This window comes from Ammospiza caudacuta, chromosome 5 (genome assembly GCF_027887145.1).
Source record: "Ammospiza caudacuta isolate bAmmCau1 chromosome 5, bAmmCau1.pri, whole genome shotgun sequence".
NCBI classification, from domain to species: domain Eukaryota; kingdom Metazoa; phylum Chordata; class Aves; order Passeriformes; family Passerellidae; genus Ammospiza; species Ammospiza caudacuta.
In genome coordinates this window covers 39933425-39954895 of record NC_080597.1, presented here as the reverse complement: position 1 = coordinate 39954895, position 21471 = coordinate 39933425, and positions in this window count along the sequence as shown.

Here is a 21471-nt window from a genome sequence, read left to right as displayed (position 1 = left end):
AGGGACTGCCACACTGAATAAATCAGAACTGTTTAAAACCCTGTAGGCTGTTCGCACAACTCAAGGCCACCTGTTCTTGGTTCTGGTGCCTTTCTGGGACTTGCTGTAAACACAGCATCCCCAAGGTCAGCAACTGTAAGCTTTGGTGCCATGGCTGCCCTCAGTTCCATGCAGTCAGAGCCAGATTACATTGCTGCTCACACAGAGGCCTTGCAGGCCCTCCATAAATAAATGTTCTCTGCAGACAGCAGCTCTACATTCTGAGAGAGCACATTTATAAAGCAGTCACTTATTCCATACTTATTTCTATGTATGAATACATAATCAAGGAGAGAAAGTCAAACAGTGGTGCAGTTTAAAAGCTACAGCAAGAATCTGTGCCACAGGGAACAGCAAGGCAGCCTTTCCATTTAGGCTTCTGAATGCTTTGCTGTAAACACATAATGTAGGACAGGGATGGAGCACATCTTTTAAATGCACTGCCCACAAGCAGGGCAAGAATCCACTTAGTTCTTAACAAATGAACTCCTGTCACTGGAACTAACTGCAGCAAAGATAGATTTTTAGGCTATGTTTTCACTGAAGAACTGACACAAGAGAGTGGTCATACCCACAGACTATGCCTCCAGCAGAAAAGAATTATTGTGCAAGCAACTCATCCTAAAAATATGTTTAGAGAAAATGTTTTTATGCATAATTCTACTCAAACCTGAGTTCAGTTATAACGTAATTCACAACCTGGAAAGACAAAGAAGCAAGGGCCTACCTACACGAACATTTTTGTTTGCAGAAAATCCGATTTCACTTGTGTGTGCTAGTTCATATATTGTGACGTGCATATGAACTCCCTGAGCTCTTTGTGCTGCTCCCAAGACAGGAGCATCAGCTAGAAGATCCTAATGAAATAAGACATTACTTTCTTCATGAGCAGCTAAGCTCATCAGTCACCTGAAACAGCTGAAACTCTCTGTGAAGGTCGTCTGAAGCTATCAAAAAGAGATCTCCCAGGTGTGCTAATAAAAGTGGTCTTCTCCAGCTGACACGGTTAGCATCTAGGGGAACCTAAAGAGGAGGGTTTGATCAGTAAAATAGCTACAGCAGGTAAAGTTTGGCAATGTGTAAGTAAAAACTGGGAGTACATTTAAATCTAACCTAAGAATTCCATAGTAAATGGTAAAGATTAAATACTGTTGGCAGAGGCTCCACCAGTGAATGTCCTTACGCCTTTGCCAAAACACCTTACCAAGCTTTTTCTTGTTCAGGCTGATCAGATATGGCTGTTGGGTTCCCGTGCATATGTTATGGGCTTTCTTGGCACTGTAAAGCTGGCAAGTGGATCCAGTCAGATTCATAAGCACTATCCTTCTGACTTCAGAGCATCTGGATACTGTGGGCAGACTGTTCAAAGAACATGTAAACTACTTATGCATCAAACAGAAGCACTATCCGTGCCAGTTTAGCATGTGGTTTTTGAAATGCAAATTAAAAGGTTGAAGATGGGCTTCTGAAGCATTCTGGTGAATGCAAGGATATCTGAAAGAGATCTCTTTGTCAAGTGATCCAAACACTGTCATTCTAGCAATCAGTTTGTGCAGTCCTGAAGGGTGCATAGAGCATGGGAAGGCTGTTCTAGATCCTTCCCCATCTATTCCACAACAATTTGGCTTTTTTACCAGCAGAAAGTTTTAACATATTGCTGGTGCCATTCATTATTGAAATCTTCCGAGAAATACAGACCCATGGACATAGTGGTAAAGATCTAATGCTGTTCTTCATTACTACCCACGTCTTTCTGCCTTGGACAAGCCTTTCTATTCACTTGTAGTTTAGCTTTGATGGCTGAGCTACTGAACCTCAACCACAATTTTACATTTGACTCAGTTATTTAGTGCTTCACCTCTTAAAGTAGGTAAGACCTCCTGTGTTGATTTGTTGAGAACCTATATTACCAGGCATTTTTGATAATTTCCTGTGATATTTAACAAATATTCTCTAACCCCTAAGGTCTCTAATGAGCTCTACTTCACCATTTGTTATCTTACATATAGACAAAAGAGCAAGTTTGCACTTGTCTGTATCACATTTATTCTCCATTGAAAATATAACTGCTACTTTTTCTATTCTCCAACCAAATAGTAATAGTTCTTACTGAAAAGATTTGTTAAAAACACAGTCACACAGTAGTGACTTTTTAAGCTCATAATGGCATTTCTATCAAAATTGGTGGAAAGTATCTATATCCATTTTCTTTGCATTACCCTCTAGCTTTGCCCTGTCCGTTCATACCAGAGTTCAGTTTTTAAAAGCAAAAGATTCTTTGTCCTAATAAAGGCATGATGCCAAAGCTCATATTTTCCTCCTACTGTTGGAACCCTGGGTATTTCTGTTCTCTTTTTACTTGTATTGATGGAGAATCTTTTATTATTTAGATATATTTCTCAAATCCTTTCTTTTCCCTGCCCTTTTTGACCTCTTAAGTGTTTCTTTGCTAATCAGGCCTTTTTCCTTTCTGAATAGGATTTCTCCTTGTTCCAAAGTGTCCTTCATGAAGTACTCAGCCAGCCAGCAGAACTGTAGCCTGCAGGTTTTTTAACCCCTGTGTTTTTTGTAATATAAATCCTAGACAGTTTTATATCCATTGACTGGAGGGAATTTAAATCTTCCTTCACATGTGAGTCCTGGTGTCCTCAATGTGACTTTCAATACTGAGAAATATCTTCAGTTTATCAAAGTTTATCCAAGTTTCTCCTCTGGAGAGGGAATACATTTTGTAATAAAATTTTCTTTATCTTTCAATGCAATATTTTTCATCTATGAGTACAAGATGAATTATGTCTTTATCATACAACCCAAGATTATTTCCCATGGTCAGCTTTTCTGTAACAGTCGTGCTGCTCTGCAGTGCCAACCCTCAAAGCTCCAACTCTTGATTCATTAACAGCTTGACCACCAAAATTAAGGAATCTTTAATAAGCAATCAACTTTGTCCTGAAAGATTTGGCATTGCAAATCTCTGTCTTGCAGATTGATCAGCAGTGTGCTTTAATGCTGAGAGGAACCATGAAATAAGAGGAATGACTCAGCCATCAGATTTAGGAACTCCTCTGTTCTCTTGGCCATTTGCTGGAGCTTTTTAGTTCTAATAATGTACCACAGATTAGGCATTTTGTTGTCAGAAAGAGAATGCATAAGGTGTTGCCTTTTTTACTATCTGTACTGGCTTCAAAGCTGAAAATTACTGGTTTTAGAGCTTTATAACTATTTCAGCTTTTCAACACCCAAATTGGAATTTTTCCTCTCTTTGTAAGAGACAAAATTTTAAATAAAATCAATTAATTGTTGTTATTATTTGTGACATGGCTGGATAAAGTATTTCCAAAAATTGTATTGAAATCCTTTATTTGATAAAGGCATGCTGTTGGTTATACATGGTTCAAAATACAGAAACTTTATACTTTGTGTTTGCAAATTTTTATGAGAATATCACAAATGTACAAAATTTCTATTAACCTTAGTTCATGTACTTTCAGCACCTATTGCTTTGTTTCTAAATTTATGAATACATGTGGTAAACAAAGGGTAAGGAAACACTTTGTTTAAATTAAATATAAAATTAGTAATTTAATTAAATATAAAATGTGTTCCTCACCTAGTCATCTCAGAAAATCTTGGTGAGACTAATTTAATATACCTTTTAACTCTGCAGTTACTTGCTAGTTCTCAATACAGCAGCATCTACCTACTCCTCCCTTTATAATGCAGGCAGCACAAGTAAGTTATGAATTAATCAGTAATAATATGAGTTTGGTTTTCTTTCTACTGAAAAAAGGTCTCTTTAAACTGAATGTAAAAGGTTACTGAATCTGATTCTTCATTACTTTCATTTGTGTAGATGTTCAAAACAGATGCAAAGTCTGAAACCAATCCAATTAATATTTAGTATTCCCTTTGTGCTCTCTGAGCAGTTGATCCCACAAGCACAAGGATTTGAGTAACTTGGGTTGTATAAGAGAGGGACAAGTTATAAAGGTATCTTCCCTGCTGAGAGTGAGAAGAGAAGGGAGACCCCATAAGTTTAAAAAAAAAAAGAGTTCTTCGAAAGATTTGTGGTTAATGGCTGACAAGTGGTTAATGGCTGACAAATAGTACCCTATATATTATTTCCATTTTTGCAACTGGGTTGTAATTAATTCTAAAAGCAAAAGGAAAACGAAAATTGAAATTTTAAAAAAGCATCTTGATCAAACATGAGATAATCATTTTCTTGAAGGAAGGTCTATTACTGTAAGAGTCAACCCTGATTTCTCCCTGGTTTTTTATCAGGCAAAAATCCCAGTCAGTGTCAGCCTGTTTGCAGCTCTCCTCCCATTCCCACATGACCAGGCCTGCTGTGCAGTACTGGAGCTGAAGGTAATCAGTTTAGCACATGAATATTATTTGATTATTTTTGTTTTACATAGGCTATAAACCTGTCCAATCTGTTTTAAAAATCTTTTCAGTGTTCAATTCACTTAGCTTTTGCTGATTGAATTCCCTGCCTGAAATATATTAAGCAACTGGGGTTAAAAGAGGGTAGTCATTTTTATTTTTCACTTTTAAAAGCAAAGCTCTCCTACTTTCTTGAAATAATTCTTCATTAGAAATAAAAGGATTTGGTACAGAGGTTCCCATTAGCACTGTATCTGAGATTTTTAATCATGTTCCAACCTAATATGACTTTAGTGGATTTTGTATGTGATATTATCCTTCTTTGCAGTTCAGTCATGGTCTCCTGCTGGCTGGCACTGGTGAACGGGCTACAGGCAGCAGCTGCTGGTTTGACAGCCAGTTCTGTTCAAGGAGATGGGAACTGCAGGGCAATGCATGCCCAATAAAACAAGCTAAAATTGTCAGGGGATCCCTGAACAAGACCCTGCTACGCTGAAAAAGAGTCTCTGAATAAACTCTAAAAGGTTTCTAGCAGTCAGGATGCAAGTAGAAGTAGTCTTATTTGGAAGTTTACATAATCATTTAATTTAATCCTTCCGGTGGTGTTTCCCAGCCACGGCTTTATTTCTGTGATCATAATCTGCTAGGACAAATGTCAGGAAATATGAGTCTACAAAGTGATGTGAATCTTGTTCCCTATCGGAGATGTGACTATGAGCATTATCTTCATGATATTTTCTTTCTTGTGTATTCGTTTCTGCTCAGTGTTTTTCCAGTCTTTGATGACAGAGAAAAGCGATGACATTCAAGCTTAAAAACAAAGTTATATTATTCTGACCTTGGTGATGAGAGTGCTTTAGCTTGCATTTCAAGGTGGAGAAAAGCTATAGTAGCATGGATATAACCCCCTAAGCTTTATTATTATTTGGTATTTGCAACAAACTATGGCTTTTGGCTTCCATATTGTCTTGTACTAGCTGCAGCTCCATCATGGCATGTGTGATGAGACCTCCTTGTATGTTTCTGTCTCACAGCAGTCAAACATGGCCATTTCTTGCCTTTCAGTAGCTTTACAGACTTGAGCTTTATGAATTAGACTGAATTTTTTTAAAAAAGGCTTTCAAAATAATAAACTTATGCCATCAAGTACACAGAAATATATATACATATACAAAACAATATGCATCTATAATTTAATACAGACTATAAATACAGAAATTACCATCAAATAGTATTTGGACATCAATATTTTCTGGTTCATTTAAACTTTGCATTTACTAATTTAAAAAACAGAAAGAAAGAGATAGAAACTAAGAAGCATTCCATCACCGTGTAAGCATATATTTTATGTCCATTTGACATATCATGTGATTACAATGTGCAGTTGAGGTCATTACATTAGAGGGAAAATAATGGTAGAATGTAGAAGACAGTGAACCAAAGAAAAAAATATTTTGCTACTGCTAATATTTTGGTGTCTATTTGGTACGGGGTTTTTCTCTTGACAGTGAAGTCCTAGCTTGCTTTTAATTAATGTTGCATTACTCTTTTTAATATGAGCATCTGATTAAGATATCATTAATAACAACATCTATTGAAGACACTAAATCTTAGCATTAATTTAATGGGAGCATTAAACAGCATCTATTATATATTCCCAGTAAAATTAGCATGATGCTTTTTTAATGGATGTTTTAATAGACATTATTAACTAGAATATTATAAAACTAAACCAGAACCCAATGGGTTCTTTGAGTTCCTGTTGTAATACTCTGTGAAGCCACTGATTCTGAAAAATAACAGTGTATGTATTTTTAATTTAATTTAATGGCATTTGGCAAGAGCTTCAACACGCACATGCTTTTATATGGCATAAGATAAATATTCATTGAATTAAGACATGGCTGTTTTTTAAAACCTATCTTACATTTTCATCCTGTGGGTCAAATTCTTTAATAAAGGGTTCTTTGTAAACATCTGTATACAAAGAGCCATGGTTACACTTTTTTTTTACTACCTGAAGTGTGTTTAATTTCCTGCTGAAATCATATCTGAAAATAATTGAGAGTCAACATTTCTTTAGAGAATGAAACATTCTTTTGATAAATTACTATTCTCTTATTTTTCAAAAATAACCCTCATTTTCTCTTATTTATTTGTGAAAGTGAGTGTGAAGAGCAAGTCTCAATTCCAATTTTTTCACCAATTTCAAAGTGCAAAGCTGTAAAACTCCACAGCTCACAGATCTGCCTATTGAGCTCTCATTTCGGTCAGCAAACATTTAGTACACAGGCAGCAGAATCTGAACCTTCTCCTCATTGGTTTTCTGATTGTGAGCCACATTCCTGAAAGTATATATTTTATCCACAGTAAACATTATTGTTCACATCAATGAAGAAGGTCATTGGTCGTTATCTTTCCACTTCAGCAGCAATTATGATCAATTCCCATTTTCTGTCCTGGTCTTCACTCCGCTGGGGGAACGTGATACTCACCTGTCATACATCAAAAAACTTGAGAGAAAAGTGGCTTGTATAATCATTTAGTTGACATTTTGAATATGTCATTAACTTTGGCACGTGGGTGAACCTTTTTCTAGAAATCTCTGAGTCCTATACAACCAACCCTCCACAAGTTATTGTTTAACACCTCAGAGTTAGCCAAGAACTTTCAGTTAAATTTCTCGAATCACCATTGTTTTGTTTGAAATCCTTATGGTCTTAGTCAAATACAAATCTGTCATTTCGTGCAACAGACAACACTCGCAGACCTAATAGGAATTTCCTATTGGACTTGCTTGAGAATATGAATCCAATCCTTCACTGAAGGACTAAGCAAATACTTTCCCATCTCTCAGACTTGTCAGGAAGTGCAAATGAAAATATTTACTTTTTACATAGCTTTCTCTCTTGCTACCTGACTATATCCATCTGGCACTTTGAGATAAGGTCATGTACAAATGGTGTTTCCACGTTGATCAGTGTGCATTTAGAAAATACATGCAATCAGTAAACAAGGAACAAAACTATGAAGGTACAGCCTGAAAGTGGCAAAGCAAACACACAGATAGAGAAAACAAAGGGTTTTGTTGTGATTTCTAAACACCCAACCTTTTAAAGGTATGTCTTAAACTAATATGTCTAAAATAATATTTTGATAAATGAGAGGAATATTTTTCCTTTAACAGTGAACTTTACACTGAATTTTCTAATGTTGTGAAGAGAAGCTTCTTTTGAAAGAACTTGCCCGGAGGTTCTTTCAAGAAAAGAAGATGCTTTTATTTATAATCTCCAGAATTCCCAAAATGCAATGGTGTACAAAGACACTTGAAAGTAGACTTTTGTAATAATATGGAAAAAAATATGTGAATTCCTGCTGTGCTGAGCTGGTTTGATTGTACTCTAAAGCCCTTAAAAACTGAGTTTAATATGTCTTTTGGGAGAAAAAGGAAACTTAAAATATACCTTCATAATGGGCCGATATGAGTAAGGAAGACACTGGTTGCTTCACGTGCCAGTTTGCCTTGCTTTTTCTTCTAGTTTGGATGAAAATAGCTCATACTTGAAAATCCAGGGAGAGAATGAAGTAAACACAAGAGTTCAATACTTCAAATAGATGTCGAACTTCTAAATTTCCATTTACCAGCCTTTTCCCTTAAGAAAAGAAAAACCGCTTCAGGCAAGTTCTGCTGCTCCTATTATCTGGGCACAAATCTCTCCTCTTATTTTCCAGCCTTGGACCAGGGAATGGAGGGTTGGGCTGTTACTAGGCTAGGCATCAAGGGGGAACGGAGAACCTCAGTTACGTCTCCACGTTTCCCGCCTTTATCTCTGGACAAGACAGAACATCTCTGCAGTGCCAGAGAGAGGGGCAGCCCAGGGCTTCACAGGAGTGCCAGCTGGAGTGTTAAAGTTCTTTTTAGCAAGGCTTTTGATAGTCACTTACTAGAAAGGAATGGGTCTATTGAAACTGAGTGTGGAACTGCCACATGGCTCAGGACGGGAAGGGGACCATGGCGTGCTGGGTACCACTGTCTCCTCTGCACAGCATGCAAGAAGCTAAATTCCTCCTATTCAAGACTTCATTAAAGGAAAAACATTTGTTGGATAGGGATGCTGACTTCTTGGCTTGCTGAGCAGGATACTTGCCTGAAATGCAGATACCTAGATCCAATTTTCTGTTCCAATTCCAGTTCCAAATTGGATGCAACAGGGACTTGAACTTGCAGCCTCAATTCCCAAGAGAGTGCCACTAACTTAAAACCTAGTGGCTAGAAAAGCTACTGGGATTTTTTTAAATTTTAATTTTGTTACAGGGATTCAGAATTGGAGCCCATAATTGCTTTCAGCTGTAGTTTCACTGAAACAAATACATTCCTATAGAATTTGATTAAGACAGATCAGCATTTTCTGCCAACATCAATGAATCAAGAATATTTTGGGGAGCTACACTAACAAAAAATTATTTCAAAGAAGGAAATGGGAAGGGTAAAAGAGGAGAATGGCATGGGATTAGAGATAAAGGTAGATAAGCCGAAATAAAGTCCTATTTGGAAAGGAAACAAAAACTTCCCTTTTAAAAATATCTCTAGAGCATTCCTGGTTGAATACCTGTCCTGCTCACAAGGCCAATAGACTTTCTGCTCACCAGTGAACACCTGATGAGAGAAGGAGCTGACTATTAATTCACTGAGTTATCAAAGTCAGGTTCAATCTGGAAAACTGCATTTGCGGCCAGAAATCCCTCAGAGCCCAGTTTAGGCTCAAGACCCTTGATGTCTATTGTAGCCAGCAAAGCTTTCTCTTCTAGCTTTTTCCTCATCTTCTTATTCTTACACTTTCTGATGTATATTGCTATAAGCACCCTTTTGTTTTCTATGCTTCCAGCATTTCTTTTAATTACACTGAGATTTTTTTGTTTTTGTCTGGAAGTTTCAAAATCATTCATTAAGGAGACATACCTCCTGCTTTGATCCTTGGAGTATTGATGTGCTGATGCATTTGCTTTCCTCAGAAAGACCAATTTAATCTTTTGAGCAAATCATCTACATCGAGGGAAGTATTTTGCATTCTAGTCATCTCAAAGTGAAAGAGGTTAAATTTGTTAATGAGATAATATAATTTGGTTACATTGAAGAAGGACAATACTTGGAAAATAGTAAGAGCTTTTTTCATCTCTCCCACATTATTCAGATACAAAACAATATAAATGTCTAATCCTGCCTGTTTTCCAGCTCAACTCATAGGTAACTTGTGGCAAACTGAAACGATGGAAATTGCAAAGATTAAGCAAATGGTTAAGAACCATTACAGATGTATGCAAACCCAAGGATGTGAAAACACCTATAGGCCTGTCAACTGCATTTTACAGATTCTGTGCAGACTCCTTAGAAATGCCTGAATTCTAGACCAAACGAATGTTATGAGAGTCCAAACAGTTAAGGACACAAGAACAGGTTACTCAACTGGAGAAGAAAACCTCAAACCAGGGAAAGCACCGGGGCTCTAAACCACCAGAAAGCAGCCACATTTACTGAGATATAACAGGAAAGATATAGAAGAAAATCTTACAGATTTTTTCTTGAGAGAAACATTAAAAATTGGCCTTCTGGCATTCAACTAAATTTAAAAATTAATCTTTGTAATAAAGCAATACTGCTACTTCAGCATATGCCAAAATACATGGCTCATTCATGCCAAATTACTTTTTGTTCATCCTTCCTTTCTGATAATGATTTGTTGTAAGTTCAACTAACATCAATTCTTGTGTATTGGTATTGTGACTAGATTGATGAGAATTTGAGAATCTTTTGTACTGCAACTATTTAAAAAGAAATCCAAATCTTAAAAGACTGGCTTGAAAATTAAATTTAGAAAATTACATGAACTTGGGGATTGCACTTTGTCTGTGTTATTTGACACTTGGGTGCTGGTTTTTTCAAGCTTTACTGCATAATGTTTTTAAGCTAGCTGCAAATGTAAAACAAGTGAAAAAACAAATCTGAAATGTTCACAAAATCCCAAGGCTCAGAGTAGAGCTGAGAAGAGTGCTCAATGCCAAGAGAAAATGAGTTTTCTGAAGCAGAATTTCAGAATATTTGTTTCTATTTGTTGTTTTACTATGGGCAAATTACAATACCAATGTCTACTAGTCCTGTAAAACTGTGCATTTGAAATATTACCAATTAATAAAATGTGGTAATTGTTAATTTGGAATAAAGTTTAATCTGCATGACTCATGTCATGCTGCATCATTCCACACAATTTGTTCAAAAAACAGCTTGTTTCCTGCAATGATAGCATGCATGATTTGGGGGCAGTCATTATTAAACTGCCTTACAAATTTTGACTGTGAAAAGGAACACATCTGCATTCTGTAAATATATGTGCAATTACCTGAATTCCAGCTATGTTATGTTGATTCTGCTGTTTCTTTTCCTGATTGGAAAGAGAAAGATCTGCTTTTAAAATAAGCAGATGGACTTTCAAACTGCAAGCCTGAATGAATCATTGAAAGAATAAAAATGGTAGAAGACTGAGATCCTGGTGGAATCAAAAACAAGGATATGCAGAACTGACATCAGAAATATGGATGCCAATGCAAAACAATTATGCTAAATGTGTTCTAGTGCTATAACATCACTAGCATTTTAATAACAGGAAACATCTGAGAGTTTGTTTTATAAGCAGGATGCTATGTGGTACTACTCCGTGTGGGAGCTACTGAGAGTGCTAGGACAGGTTTCACACAAATCAGTTTTTAAGACTTTTAAAAATCTTTCCTGATTGGTATTCCTGTTACATCTGCTACGGCAGACAGAGCCTGAAGAGGTCATAGCACTGATGTGAATGTGATCTCTCAGTCAAGACCCTGGCTAATGGATGGGTTTAGGCTCACTTTCTCAAGCCCAGAAGCAGAACAGTTTATGACCTGGAGCCCTACCTACACCGTACAAAGAGAACCTCAATAAAAAACTGTGTTAGTCAGGGCATCCTAGCACAGACGCAGCTGTAATATGGTAATCTGAATTTAAAGTCTTCAGTGTCCTCCTCCACATCCCTACTATCTTGGATTTCCAGCACAGTTCTGCTGGCAATCTGTCATCTACAGATTGGCTTTCTTCAACTAAGTAGAGACTGAGCATCAATAAAAGCACCTTGGATCTCTGTTCTTAGGTAGATTTGACACTGTGGAAAACCGTGGCTCTGTTTCCCACTGCACAATGACCTTTCTCAGAGCACACATCTCTGGTTTTTGGCAGATTTCAAATCTGCCTTAGCTTTAGCAGCCAACTGGTACTGCCAAGGTAAGAGCCAATCTGAATCCTTGAGATGTGAAAACAAGTGAAACCACTTTCAGAAATATATAGCTTTTTGCTGCTAAAAGCAGTGGTTTAGTGCCCATCTACATCTGAGCTTCTTTTTTTAAAAAGCAGTAAGTTTTATTTAATGCAAATTATAATAATAAAGACTTAAAAATTGTGTTCTATATTTGCTATAAGGATTGGGTTAAAGCTGAATAATGCATTAACAGGTATATGTCAAGGGATACCAAAAATATAGAGGCAATTTGTAGAGAAACCTGAGATTCAGCGGCTCCTGAGTAGCCATACACTCAATATATTCAGCAGCTTCTGAGTAGCCAGGCTGACATTAAAGAAGGCTGCTAGAATAGGATGTTCCAAGTGAAGGGCCAGCATTCTTGGAGTCAATGACATCAAGTGAATATATAAAGAATCAGAAGAAAATTAGGGCATTTAACTGAGGGGTTTGAATTGGAGAAGATAGGATAGTCAAAGATCAAACTAGCTTTACACTCCTAAATTAGTTCTAATTGGAGAAATGTGGGTTCTATTAAATCTGCCTTGAGACCAGTAAAATGTCCAAATGGAAAACAATAAGAACATGTCCCAAAACTGTCAGTCATCTTATGAGCAATGGATTTTTGAGGAGTTTCATAATGGAAAATTTAGGCTAAATAATTCAATCTGTATATAGCAAGTCAGATATAGAAAGTTGAGTTCGAATGCAATTTAAATATTACAAACAGGAGAAGGAAAAATAGGGGAAGAACTTTAGAGAACTTGGACTAAAATGATACAGCTAAACACAAACAAGACATGGAAAGGAAAATAATATAAAAAAGGCAAACAGAACCTCTGTACTACCATACCCAAACATCTCTCTCACACTAGGAAGAATAAAGGCCAGAAAATATCAGAATGACCTTTATTTAAGCCATTAAACCTACATTTAGATACCAATAGAAAATGGATGTTCAGTTTTGATCATAGGCATTCTCAGACTTCAGATTACCTGTGTTCTTTCACTAAGAGCTCCATTTTAGAAATTCTAAGGCACAAAAGTCCCATATTTCTGTTATATCTGTGGAAAGATCTTAGTACACCATTATAAGCTTAACTGTATGTCAGTGCAATTTATTACATGATTCAAATCAGAATGTACTTTTGGAAACTTTCCCAAAAGTTTACATTAGTGAATTCTTACTCTTCTACCTTAGGACTATAACATTATACAACGCATTAGAGGCTGAAGGCATAGAGCAAAGAAAAGGTTTAATTACAGTTCCTGTGTGGAAGCTATAAATATATGGCAAGGATAAAGAAGACAAGATAAGAAACCAAAAATGAAAAAAAATATAGTGATGAGAAAATCACCTTAGAAATGACATCCTGAGGCAGAGGATATTGATGATGAATAGTAATAATATTCAGTCTCAGATAGTGCTGATGGTTCCAGCAACAGCTGCAGAGATTATCATTGTATTAGTCACTTTTCTGTGGCTTATTAGGAGAATTTCAGTTCAGTCAATTCTCCAGTTCTGGCTCAAGTGTTATGACCTGAAGGCAAAGATTACTCTGGCATACTTTCTATCATGAAAACATGCATTAGATATATTTTTTAATTAGAAGAATAAACATTCATAATTTTCTGCAGGAAAAGTATTATAGGAGGAATTGTTACTGAAACTGTATTAAAAATGTAGCTCTTACTGTGAAAGTGAAAGAATTTTGCATATTTTCAGGTTGCTTCAGGGTATTCCAGCAACCCCTTGAAGTTAAAAAGAATAATATCAGAAAGAGCCTTTTTCATCTTTTTCCAGACAGTACAAGCCCCAGTTCCAAAACAAACTTTAAACTCACTCTCCATGCCAAGAGAAGAGTACCTTAATTGCTATACTAGCTTTACTACTACTAGAGTAGCCTCACTGTAAAATTTAATATATCCTTTACTGCTATGTATATATCTTTAATACTACACTATTACAGCTATCCTAGCTTGCTAATTAATTTATTGTTTTATTTTACTTTATACACTGTTTCTGGTTTATTTTAGACAATACACTGATTATTTTACTTTTATATTAATTAATTTCATTTCTAATACTGCAATATTAGCTTTACTGCTTTATACTACCTTTATTTCTACTATATAGGCTTTCCTACTGCTGTAATAGAGGTAAGTATATAAGTTATCATAGAGCTTATAACACTTAATTGTAGAAAACGTAAGTACCATTATCCTATCTCAGAGTGAATTTGTGCATGACTGCTTGGAAAGGAAATCTCTAATGTATAATGAGAGGGCTCAAAAAGTAAGCAAGGAAAAGGTCCTGAGATATCTACTCCAAGGCTGGATTATATGAATGAAGATGAAAAGCTGAATTAAAAATCTAGAGCTACACGAAATGTTGTATAAGTATACCTGATATACTTGGCAAAGGTGATTCATAGACTAAGTCTGTATTTGGTGCACACTTGAGCTGCATCCACATTGCTGTAGTCTGCAGATTGTGTCCCAGATTGGTTTCCCCTCAATACAATGTCTTCTTAGTGGTTATAGATAATTATAGACCATTATTTTGCATTTATTGACCCTCAATTTCTGTTTCAAACACTGCTGTAACTGTCCCAAATACAGGGTCAGCTCTCTCCTTCCCAAAGCCTACAGAGCATTACGACAATCTAAATCTGCTCTGCAGACATCCTGCAAGTGAGTGATCATTCATTTCCACTCTTCCACGTGAAGAACAAGGACAAAACCTTTTAAGGAAATTCTAACCTCCTACCAGGACAGACTGGGCCATAGCTGCATAAGTGCAATCTGTTCTTTCCTGTCTGGAAACTTGGGACAAATGAAATTAATTTTAGATAGTGAAAAACCATCCATCTCCAGGCCCAGAACAGCTTAAAGCAGATTTTCAGGATGACGGTGAATTTTAGGACAAGAATAATTGCATTTGCCAAGTGTTTGGTATACCTCTCTGAAGCTCCAGATTTCAGAAGGATGTCATGACCCTTTCAAGCTTAGTCACTCCTGATCATTAGTTTGAGCTAGGAGAATCTATTGTCAAGATCATAAATTTGCTCACAGACCTCATGTATATGATCCATAATGGAATGGTTTCAGAATAATCCCTATACTCCTCCCACAGGAGATTCCACAACTTTTTAAAGTAATAAATGGTCTCCATATGACCAGTAGACCACCACTTTAGGAGACACAGCTCTCTATCAGGAGGGATGGCTGTGGCCCCTCACAAGATGGTTCATGGACTCCCTGACACCAAATTAATGAAGGAGCTGTGATAAGCTGACCCATTTTGGCTGATTCTGATCAAGGATGGACAGGCACATGCACAACCTTTCAATTTCTCAATGTATAGCTGTGCTTCTGAGTCATGAACGTGAATCAGCAGTATGGTGCTGCAGCAAAAGTGGCCAACTACATTCTTGGCAGTGTCAGCAAGAGAAGACCCAGGAGGTCAAAGCAAGAAATCTATCTCCTTATTCAGTACTTGTAAAACCACATCTGGTGCATTATAAGGAGGTCTTGAGAGCCACCTGACTTGAAAACCTTCATCAAAGAAAGCCCTGAGGAAACTGTTCTATCAGGATCTGCTTTGAGCATGGGGGTAGAAGAGATGACCCCTAAAAGTCTCTCATAACCTCAGTTACTTTGTAGATACATGACTATATGTCATTAGCAGCAAACCTTCATGGCCATGAAATTTAGCGTGCAAAGGCATTAAATATTTTTTTCTCACAGAACTCTCTAACCAGCACCAGAAATAGGAACAGAACCTCAGGTGGCTCCTCTGCATACTACAAATACAGTTCTCTGTAGTCTGGCATTACAGCCTCCTTGCTGGAGGTCCTTCCACAAAGGTACACAGATTTCTGAGATCCTTGTAGGCAGACATCAGATACAAGACAGCATCTATAGTGCAGTGAGACAAAAGATGCCAAAAGCATCAGCTGGTCTCTGTAGCCAGTCTCATCTCATGCTCTGGGATGCCTTTCCAGGACAGCCACTGAATGTGTTTATCAACATATAGGCAGTACAGAGTGTCAGCGGACTATGCATCCATGGTAAAAACTGGGAGTGTAAAAACATCACAATACTGAAATACTTCAAATAGGCTTAGTCAGAGAATTTTTAATGCTCTGATCATCACTAGAGGGCTGGTGTGGTTTTTCAGGGCAGGTGTGTGGACCACAGTTTGAGCCTGCCCAGCTTCATAGACAGGTGAATCTGTTTCCACTGTGCCTGCTACCATCTATCACAGGTCAGTTTGCAGAGTACAGTATGTCACAGTAATGAATCATTAGATTGTAATTAAACTGGCAATTACATAAATAACTTTGGCAAATAACCTTTTTTCCTCAGAAGAAAACCATCAAGGACTTTTTAGAAGTGACTGCAGGAAAAAAAAATGAAACTAGTTCTATTTAAATAAGAGTAGAATAGAAAGAAAATCTCCTGGAAAAAGTCAAATGTAAACATTTTTATGAACTCTTGTATGATGAAAATGGCATGACTGGTTTCCTTAATAAAAAATAAAAAGTTAGGTCAGAGATAAAGCTTAATAATTTTCAGAAGAAAAGCCAAACTAAAGAGGAAGCTAATAAGAAAACAGGTCTTAGCACTGAACAGGACTTTTTAAATTTAGGATGAATGACTGATGCTCTAAAAAATCCCCGAGGTTATTCTGCAGGTACCTTTGTATTTATGAGGGAATAATGATGATAATGCCTTTCTGTGATTATGGTGGGAAAGTGTAGGCCATAGATTCCAGCAGAAGGGAGAAAGGAAGGAATGAAGGAATGCACTCGAAGTCCCAGAATAACTTAATCTAGGCTCTCATCTTCAGAAAGAACATTTTAATTTAGAGTTCCAACATCAAAGACCATATGAAATCACCATTTCTTTGAAAATCCACACTAAAGGACTAGGAGATATTAGCCAAAATCCTTAAACTAATTAGTACCAAATACTCCTTTGTCCTGAACTTCTCCCTAGGATCAAATTACTGAGCTCAAGTTAGCAAGCTCTTAGTCCAATCTCAGTGTGGGCAAAGACAAGCTTCCAGTGATAACCTTTATTATCCCCATCCTAAAAATTGCTTTTTAGTATGTTTTTTATTCTTTTCTTTTCCTGTAATTTATTTTGTTTTTATCCAGGAAGCATCATTCCTTAGTATCTACTTCTGTTCACATACAAACAAGAATGAAAATGAACCAATGACTTAATGACCTTTCCATTCCTCAGCAAGGAACCACTTTATTACTGTATCTCATCATCTGTCATAATTCTGACTGCAGACTTCACCTCCATCCCTAATGGTAAAGAACCAGTCCTGGCTCTTGCAGGAATGCATGTAACATCAGGCTGAGGACGATGACTGTGACTGTTCAGACCATTTCACAGTGGACTGGCAATGTTATCCCAAAACATATTCTCAGATGAACAGAAAGGACTGAGAGGAAGGTAAAAGGACTGGCAAGTGAATAGACCAAAGGCAAAAAGCCTAGCAAGGTGTTAGGGGATTCTCAATACAGATTTATAAGCAGCCAGGGAAGATGACATTGCCTCAGACTAAGTAGGAACTATTGAGTAAAAAAGAAAGTATGTCCTCAGAGTGCAACTGGAGTTTCTGTTACCTTAAAACTTAGTATTTAAATTCAGCACTTGAATTAAAATTATGCATTGCTACATTAACTTCTTTAGGACTTTGAGGCAGTTTGATTTATAGAAGATAACAGTTGTGAAAACTGTGCTTTTAAGACAGCAGGTCTCACTACAGATTTATACCTAACTGTGAGGAGAATTAGGTTCACTGAGTAGGATTTATTTTTCTTTGCCTAAATTTTTTAAAAAGGAAGAAAGGCCTTCTTTTCACTAACATATTGTAATGAATAAAAATTCAGCTTTGACCTGGATAAATATCTATCAAGGTTTGCAGAAGAGACATTACTATTGACCTTATCATCTTAACAACACAGTTGGAGAGCTCTATTTCCTTCTAATTTATACTCACACAATTTGAAGGCTATGGCATATGCTATAGAAAAAGCAATAAGGCAAACAAAACAATTCTTTTAGTTTGTAAACAAAATGGTGTTTCTGACAGACAGAGTTGCCAGAGTAAATGCTAGCTTACCATATTGTATACTGGCTAAGATATTGCTATGAAGAAAGCAAAATTTAAAAATCTTTTCTACTAATTATATTAATGAAGCATAATTTTCAGTTCATTTATGTATGTGGTTTGCAAGCTTTTAAGCTCAAAAGTCTAGACATCAGAATGTACAGTGACTGCATTTTTGTAAGAGAAGTGAATACATTTTTAAACAGACATAAATTATTATGAAGTAATCATTACAGTAAAAAATGGTACACTTTCTTGATTTGACATTTTAAATTCAAATAATAAGGTAATTTTACTTTGAATGAAATGACAATATGAGCTAAATGAAAACAAACTCCCTTAAGAATTATTTATCATGCTACTAATATTCAGAAGTATTTTCTGAAATTTAAAATACATTAATTAATTATTTAGTAACTCTATCCCATTTTTAATTCACCTGGAAATTCTTGGCCTACTCTGCATAGTTAGATGGTAGAACTCACCATGCTTTATGGCTGGGCTGGCTTCCTGGGCCATTTTTGCTGTATGTCAGCTGCAAAGTGAAGATTTCATGGACATCTCAAATTAGAGGCATGAAGTCTAGCAAGCCTGAAGCCTTAAGATTTCACCTCTATTTCAGTGTTATAGTCTGATACTTATATTATTCACTCTCACTCCACACTCAGGTTGGTGTAAATATAAGCATATTTTACACTTATAAGTCAATTCATTTGAGCTTCTCCATACAGAGTTATGCTTAATTTGTATTGGAGACATGGAATGTGCTCTCTTATGCACATTGTGATAATCATTCATACTGATTTGAAAAACATTGTTTAAGTCTTGACCCTCTCCTCAGAGGTAACACTGACTGCCATTACACAGATCTTCCACCTGCTTTGCAAGGTCACTCCTCAAAATTAAATTAGAAATGACATTTCACATTCTTTTTATTACACAGTCATCCATGTGATGAATATACTAACAGTGGATTAGAAATTTTACATGGAGGAAGCCATAAGGTAAGGAGATTGATAGTATCTGGGTGTTCTGGAAGCTAAGAGTTCAGTAGTTTGTCATTTTATATAGCAGATTGTGTTTTCTCTCTGAAAAGAGAACTGGGACTTCAGTCCAGCTCATCTTACCTTCACTGAAAACCATTTTTTTCTGGAGTACCATCCTGAGCACCTTTTTGGCAAAACTGACTTTGAAAGAGGGGAGGGGGATCAGGGATGCAGATCTGCCAACCCAAAAGAGAATCCCTGAACTAGGGGCACCATCTACAGGGGAACAGACTGACACTGACTCAGATCACTTCACACATTACATAGCTGACATCTGTGCAAAGCATATGCAAGTTGGTTTGGCTACACTTGAACACCCCCTCAGAGTAGTTCTGTTTTCATTTCCATTTCTGCTGCCACAGTGTCCAGGAGCCCTGGGCACAAAGCAGGAGCTCTCAGTGTCAGCTGCTATACAAATGCAGACTAAAAGAGACCATCTCTGCCTAATCAACTTAGAAGCAGCAGCAGATGTGTACAGATCAAACAGAAGAAAACAATGAAATCAGATGACAAACTGAGACAGGCATCAGTGAATGGACTAACAAGTTCTTTGATTTTACCCTTTGATTTTTAGCTATGATTAAAACCACAAAAGCCCAACATTTATTCTCCACTCTCTCTACCGAAATGATAATCACACATGTTGTTAGAAAAATAATCTTCAAAGATGATTTGCTTCATGTAACATTTCCATTAGTTGTGTATAGTTGAATAGTTACTCCAGTATTTATTAATTTTACTGAAGGTTAATTGTCACTTTGAGGACGTAGCTTTCTCTCTCTGCTTTCATGTCCTTCATTCTAAGTGCATCATCACCACTCAGTAGGTATTATGTAAACTTTACTGACACCAAGAGTGTGACAACAGAACACGCAAATGGGACTCCAAGTGTTTAATTCTCAGCTATACAGACCAGCCCTTGGATTCCCAGTCAACTGGAAAAACACCAAAACAATCAAGAACAGACATTTAACATGTTAGAAGAAATTTCAGAAGCACATTCTTAAACTACAGCAATCAGAGCATAATTTTAAAAGCTGTTCCATTTCCCTAAGCAAAACCCAATTCCTTTATCTTCCCATGAAAGAACTTCTCCAAAAACTAAAAACTTGAGGATGGAAAAGAACAAATCAAAGCATAAACAGGAGTAAATTACATGATAAAGAAGAACAAAATAAAAGCATTTTTCTGTTAAAGACAGGGATCTGCAACCCTGTGCAACACAAAGCCAGTTCAGTTAGTTTACAGATCTACCTGGTAAGTAAATTAACATGCCACCAGTTTTATTTACTTATTTACCTGCCAGTGATTTGGTCTCATTATTTACCTGACTTCCCATCTTGTACATCTCTTTGTGGCAGTTGTGATACTTGGTCACACAAAGGGTGACCTACAAAAGGAAAAAAGTCAGAGACCTGATTGCTTTTTTTTATGTGCAACAACTTCTGTTGCTCCTGAATTAGCCTCAGTTCAGTGACTGCCATTCTAGCATCTGCTCTTTATATGCCATAAAACTTGCCAGGATAGGCCCAAGAATATTGGTTTCATTGGCTTTGGCCCATGCTTCCTCTTTCTTTATGGATCAAGCAGGAGTCTTTCATTTTCAAAATCTAGATTTTATGGCTCATATTACTTTCTAATATTGAGGTTGTACCTTGAAGTCACAATATACAGAAAGTAGAAAATAAAAAAGACAAAGATAAACAAGGAATAATTTCTGGTCTTAGTTTTTATTCTATTTTTTTATGCACCTGTACCTTTGGCTCAGTCAAAGTCTAAAACAAAACCAGGACATATGAAGAATATAATGGAGTCTAGTTCTTCATTTGTATGTAGTAGGATTCCTGATGGAACTTCTAAATGGCTGACGCTATTTAAAATTATATTCTGATGCATTAAAACACATTACATTTTTTTAAAATGCCAAACAAAACAACAAAATAGGTCTTAAAATAGATTTTCTTCTGGATTTGCATGTTTCTTCTTTTTTCTCATAATAGGATCCTTTCTTCTTTCCTAAACACAACTGTGGAAAATATAGCAATAACAAATACAGTGGTCTATGTTTCATGATTTTAGAGGCTAGCATTTGGCTACCACTCCAAGCACTCATCAAATGGCTCATGAGCTCTTCTGGAGCATCCTTGTCCATTCAGGGTATGTATGTCATTCCTCAAGCCTCACAGCTTCCTTTGGCATAATTAACATAATGACTGGATAGCAACTACCCATTTCCATGAAAAGGCAGTAGTGAAATAAAAATTGCAGGACTGAAAACCTCTTTCTGTATGAATAAATGTTTGAACTTGAAAGGAACTGAAAGAAGCAACTTTTGCAGCAATTCTTTAATTGCAAACAACCAAGCTCAGAAAATAATAGGCAAAATCTCCCCCAGCTGCTATGACAGCTGGTTTGGGGGGCTTTTTTTTTTTTTTTTGTTTGTTTGTTTGTTTTAAACATAGCAGAACAATTTTGTGTGAGCTACCACAGACAGAGTGCAAAAGTTGTTATACTCTTCAGGACTATGACTAGATAGCATTTCTGT